Raw genomic sequence first — 6,664 nt, 5'->3', positions numbered from 1 at the left:
CTAGTTACTTTAGTTAGCTCCTCTACATTCATCTGTTCCAGCTTTAGTTACTAGTTACTTTAGTTACGCACCACATTCATCTGTTCCAGCTTTAGTTACTAGTTACTTTAGTTACTCCACTACATTCATCTGTTACAGCTTTAGTTACCAGTTACTTTAGTTACTCCACTACATTCATCTGAGACTCTTAGTTACTAGTTACTTTAGTTACTCCACTACATTCATCTGTTACAGCTTTAGTTACTAGTTACTTTAGTTACTCCACTACATTCATCTGACAGCTTTAGTTACTAGTTACTTTAGTTACTCCACTACATTTATCTGACAGCTTTAGTTACTAGTTACTTTAGTTACTCCACTACATTTATCTGTTCCAGCTTTAGTTACTAGTTACTTTAGTTACTCCACTACATTTATCTGTTCCAGCTTTAGTTACTAGTTACTTTAGTTACTCCACTACATTTATCTGTTACAGCTTTAGTTACTAGTTACTTTAGTTACTCCACTACATTTATCTGTTCCAGCTTTAGTTACTAGTTACTTTAGTTACTCCACTACATTCATCTGTTACAGCTTTAGTTACCAGTTACTTTAGTTACTCCACTACATTTATCTGTTACAGCTTTAGTTACTAGTTACTTTAGTTACTCCACTACATTCATCTGTTCCAGCTTTAGTTACTAGTTACTTTAGTTACTACACTACATTCATCTGTTCCAGCTTTAGTTACTAGTTACTTTAGTTACTCCACTACATTCATCTGACAGCTTTAGTTACTAGTTACTTTAGTTACTCCACTACATTCATCTGTTACAGCTTTAGTTACTAGTTACTTTAGTTACTCCACTACATTCATCTGACAGCTTTAGTTACTAGTTACTTTAGTTACTCCACTACATTTATCTGACAGCATTAGTTACTAGTTACTTTAGTTACTCCACTACATTTATCTGTTACAGCTTTAGTTACTAGTTACTTTAGTTACTCCACTACATTTATTTGACAGCTTTAGTTACTAGTTACTTTAGTTACTCCACTACATTTATCTGACAGCTTTAGTTACTAGTTACTTTAGTTACTCCACTACATTTATCTGACAGCTTTAGTTACTAGTTACTTTAGTTACTCCACTACATTTATCTGTTACAGCTTTAGTTACTAGTTACTTTAGTTACTCCACTACATTTATCTGTTACAGCTTTAGTTACTAGTTACTTTAGTTACTCCACTACATTTATCTGACAGCTTTAGTTACTAGTTACTTTAGTTACTCCACTACATTTATCTGACAGCTTTAGTTACTAGTTACTTTAGTTACTCCGCTACATTCATCTGTTCCAGCTTTAGTTACTAGTTACTTTAGTTACTCCGCTACATTCATCTGACAGCTTTAGTTACTAGTTACTTTAGTTACTCCGCTACATTCATCTGACAGCTTTAGTTACTAGTTACTTTAGTTACTCCGCTACATTCATCTGACAGCTTTAGTTCTGCTGATTCAGGAGAATTCACTGTGTGTGTGTGTGTGTGTGTGTGTGTGTGTGTGTGTGTGTGTGTGTGTGTGTGTGTGTGTGTGTGTGTGTGTGTGTGTGTGTGTGTGTGTGTGTGTGTGTGTGTGTGTGTGTGTGTGTGTGTGTGTGTGTGTGTCTGTGTGTGATCATTTAATTAACTTGTGAAGAGCATTATAAGGAACCATCCACGTTATTTCTTTTGACAATCTGGTTGAAAGAAACCCAATTTTTTATACAGAAACCTTTAGAAAATGACCGGAGAACAACAGGAAGGTTAAAGTCCAGAATAAGACTTATGAAGAGCTCTCTACAGCAGCCTCTAGTAATACAAAGTCCAGAATAAGACTTATGAAGAGCTCTCTACAGCAGCCTCTAGTAATACAAAGTCCAGAATAAGACTTATGAAGAGCTCTCTACAGCAGCCTCTAGTAATACAAAGTCCAGAATAAGACTTATGAAGAGCTCTCTACAGCAGCCTCTAGTAATACAAAGTCCAGAATAAGACTTATGAAGAGCTCTCTACAGCAGCCTCTAGTAATACAAAGTCCAGAATAAGACTTATGAAGAGCTCTCTACAGCAGCCTCTAGTAATACAAAGTCCAGGAATAAGACTTCATGAAGAGCTCTCTACAGCAGCCTCTAGTAATACAAAGTCCAGAATAAGACTCTATGAAGAGCTTCCTACAGCAGCCTCTAGTAATACAAAGTCCAGAATAAGACTTATGAAGAGCTCTCTACAGCAGCCTCTAGTAATACAAAGTCCAGAATAAGACTCATGAAGAGCTCTCTACAGCAGCCTCTAGTAATACAAAGTCCAGAATAAGACTTATGAAGAGCTCTCTACAGCAGCCTCTAGTAATACAAAGTCCAGAATAAGACTTATGAAGAGCTCTCTACAGCAGCCTCTAGTAATACAAAGTCCAGAATAAGACTTATGAAGAGCTCTCTACAGCAGCCTCTAGTAATACAAAGTCCAGAATAAGACTTATGAAGAGCTCTCTACAGCAGCCTCTAGTAATACAAAGTCCAGAATAAGACTTATGAAGAGCTCTCTACAGCAGCCTCTAGTAATACAAAGTCCAGAATAAGACTTATGAAGAGCTCTCTACAGCAGCCTCTAGTAATACAAAGTCCAGAATAAGACTTATGAAGAGCTCTCTACAGCAGCCTCTAGTAATACAAAGTCCAGAATAAGACTTATGAAGAGCTCTCTACAGCAGCCTCTAGTAATACAAAGTCCAGAATAAGACTTATGAAGAGCTCTCTACAGCAGCCTCTAGTAATACAAAGTCCAGAATAAGACTTATGAAGAGCTCTCTACAGCAGCCTCTAGTAATACAAAGTCCAGAATAAGACTTATGAAGAGCTCTCTACAGCAGCCTCTAGTAATACAAAGTCCAGAATAAGACTTATGAAGAGCTCTCTGCAGCAGCCTCTAGTAATACAAAGTCCAGAATAAGACTTATGAAGAGCTCTCTACAGCAGCCTCTAGTAATACAAAGTCCAGAATAAGACTTATGAAGAGCTCTCTACAGCAGCCTCTAGTAATACAAAGTCCAGAATAAGACTTATGAAGAGCTCTCTACAGCAGCCTCTAGTAATACAAAGTCCAGAATAAGACTCATGAAGAGCTCTCTACAGCAGCCTCTAGTAATACAAAGTCCAGAATAAGACTTATGAAGAGCTCTCTACAGCAGCCTCTAGTAATACAAAGTCCAGAATAAGACTTATGAAGAGCTCTCTACAGCAGCCTCTAGTAATACAAAGTCCAGAATAAGACTTATGAAGAGCTCTCTACAGCAGCCTCTAGTAATACAAAAGTCCAGAATAAGACTTATGAAGAGCTCTCTACAGCAGCCTCTAGTAATACAAAGTCCAGAATAAGACTTATGAAGAGCTCTCTACAGCAGCCTCTAGTAATACAAAGTCCAGAATAAGACTTATGAAGAGCTCTCTACAGCAGCCTCTAGTAATACAAAGTCCAGAATAAGACTTATGAAGAGCTCTCTACAGCAGCCTCTGTCTAGTGGTCCGTGAGGGTACTGCAGGTGGTCCGCGGACCTCCAGTCGTCCGTGAAGGTACTGCAGGTGGTCCGCGGACCACTTGTGGTCCGTGAGGGTACTGCAGGTGGTCCGCGGACCTCTAGTGGTCCGTGAGGGTACTGCAGGTGGTCCGCGGACCTCTAGTGGTCCGTGAGGGTACTGCAGGTTGTTCGCGGACCTCTAGTGGTCCGTGAGGGTACTGCAGGTGGTCCGCGGACCTCTAGTGGTCCGTGAGGGTACTGCAGGTGGTCCGCGGACCTCTAGTGGTCCGTGAGGGTACTGCAGGTTGTTCGCGGACCTCTAGTGGTCCGTGAGGGTACTGCAGGTGGTCCGCGGACCTCTAGTGGTCCGTGAGGGTACTGCAGGTGGTCCGCGGACCTCTAGTGGTCCGTGAGGGTACTGCAGGTTGTTCGCGGACCTCTAGTGGTCCGTGAGGGTACTGCAGGTGGTCCGCGGACCTCTAGTGGTCCGTGAGGGTACTGCAGGTCGTCCGCGGACCTCCAGTGGTCCGTGAGGGTACTGCAGGTGGTCCGCGGACCTCTAGTGGTCCGTGAGGGTACTGCAGGTGGTCCGCAGACCTCTAGTGGTCCCTCAGCATCCCCCCTGGTCTAGACAAGACCGCTGTGTCTCCATGTTATCTTGCCAGAGTTCAATCAGTATAATAATAATATATAATTTTAACCCTTGTGTTGGCTTCCCGTCGACCTTTTCATTTTTCTATGGTCAAAATTTTAACTTTCTTTTTCAATGTCTTGGTCATCTTTTTCAAAACTTTTGTTGCCCCCCACCACCCCTGATGTTTTTGTCACTTTTTTATGGTTTTGTTAATTTTTTCTGCAGCTTTTGACGTTTTCGTGGGTCCCCCGCCACCCCCACACACACACACATGTTTGTCACTTTTTTTTTTCATTTTTTTCATAAATTGTTTTTCTTGGAATGCTTTAAAATTGAACAAAACATCAAAATTTAAAGAAAATAGTCAGCTGATCATTAATTTTACTGAAAAAGAAAATGAAGATCATTGTGTGGAACAATCCACATTATTTTTCAAAAAATTTGGTTGAAAGAAACCGACTTTTCTGATAAAGATGTTTTTTTTAGGAAAACCGTCATGTGAGACGTTATGTTTTCTTTAGGGGCCAACACACATGTCACTATAGCATGATCAGCTATTACAGTATCATTGATTTTACTCATAACAAGTCTATCTAATTCAATCCCTGAAATAAACACATACTCTATTCGACTATAGCTATCCTGTGCATGTGAGAAGTATGTGTAATATGTTGTATTAGGGTGTGAGGTCCTCCAACCATCCCGAAGGTCGTTAATAATTAAGAAATTGAGTTTATTTGGTGGATTTACCTTTCTGGTTGTTGTTGAGTTGTCCTTTGAAGTAAAGATATTGTTCAGATCTCCCCCGAATATAATGACCCCTGTCGGTGCACTGTCTAAGACTGTCATGTGTCAAGGTATATAAGATAGACAGTATATATGTTTTATGTAACAAATGGCAGTGACATGCTTCCTCCACCAGAGGGCGCCACTTGTATATATTATTTATTATGAGTCAGTCAGTGGGACTGATGATACTGGTCCAGTTTTAAACAAGAAACAAGCTGCAATGTAACCCTATGACCAAACCCACCAGACTCCATGTAAATAATCAGGACTTTAAGTATGCTATAAACATCCTGATTATTTACATGGAGTCTGGTGGAGATATGCTGGCTCTATACACGCTAAAAGTCCTGATTATTTACATGGAGTCTGGTGGAGATATGCTGGCTCTATACGCGCTAAAATTCCTGATTATTTACATGGAGTCTGGTGGAAATATGCTGGCTCTATACACGCTAAAAGTCCTGATTATTTACATGGAGTCTGGTGGAGATATGCTGGCTCTATACACGCTAAAAGTCCTGATTATTTACATGGAGTCTGGTGGAGATATGCTGGCTCTATACGCTAAATAATTAAGTAATAGTGGCTCTATACACGCTTAAAATCCTGATTATTTACATGGAGTCTGGTGGAGATATGCTGGCTCTATACACGTAAAAGTCCTGATTATTTACATGGAGTCTGGTGGAGATATGCTGGCTCTATACACGCTAAAAGTCCTGATTATTTACATGGAGTCTGGTGGAGATATGCTGGCTCTATACACGCTAAAAGTCCTGATTATTTACATGGAGTCTGGTGGAGATATGCTGGCTCTATACACGCTAAAAGTCCTGATTATTTACATGGAGTCTGGTGGAGATATGCTGGCTCTATACACGCTAAAAGTCCTGATTATTTACATGGAGTCTGGTGGGTTTGGTGATGGTGATTTCGTTTCATGTTAATCTAAAAGGACCTTACACTTTAACTAAAAGGTCTATGTAAGAGCAACAAAAATATTTAAATATCAAAATGTCCAGGGGTCTCATTTATAAACGTGGCGTACGCACAAAACGGGCTGAAAATGTGCGTACGCCACTTCCCACGCAAAGGTTGTGATTTGTAAAAAACAAACTTGACAGGAGAATGTGCGGTCCTCCACGCAAACTCTGACCCATACCTACATACACTTTTAGTAAGCATCCTATGCAGAGTTTTATAAATGAGACCCCAGCTCTTTACGCACATGATGGGTAAACTGTTTTTCTGCTAGTTACAGTTTTTTAAATATTAAGCTTTTTCACATTTTTATTTTACATTAAAAGTCATTAGAGCAATCATCAAATCCTCTTCAGGCATCTTCCTTTTAGGAATGCTACTCCTCCCACATCATTTACACTACAGACATCATTCAGACGTTAAACTGTTCACTAAACATTCAGCTGTTACAGTTGGATTCAGCTTCATGATGTCTTTTCTGTCTGTCTGTCTGTCTGTCTGCCTTCAAACCTTAAAATGTTCCACATCTTTTATTCATTAAGAATATTTTTACAACTTGTAAATTGTATTTGTACTTTTTGAAAATTTTGAATGTATATTCATTCAGATTAAAGCCGGCAATTCAGTTTTGCATCGGCTTTTACAAAAACTTTCATACAATGTTATTTGTATTCATCTTTTTAAAGTAGGGCTGCTCGATTACGGAACAAAATATAATCATGATT

Source organism: Perca fluviatilis, chromosome 14 (assembly GCF_010015445.1).
Source record: "Perca fluviatilis chromosome 14, GENO_Pfluv_1.0, whole genome shotgun sequence".
NCBI classification, from domain to species: domain Eukaryota; kingdom Metazoa; phylum Chordata; class Actinopteri; order Perciformes; family Percidae; genus Perca; species Perca fluviatilis.
Note: the sequence above shows the minus strand (reverse complement) of the source record.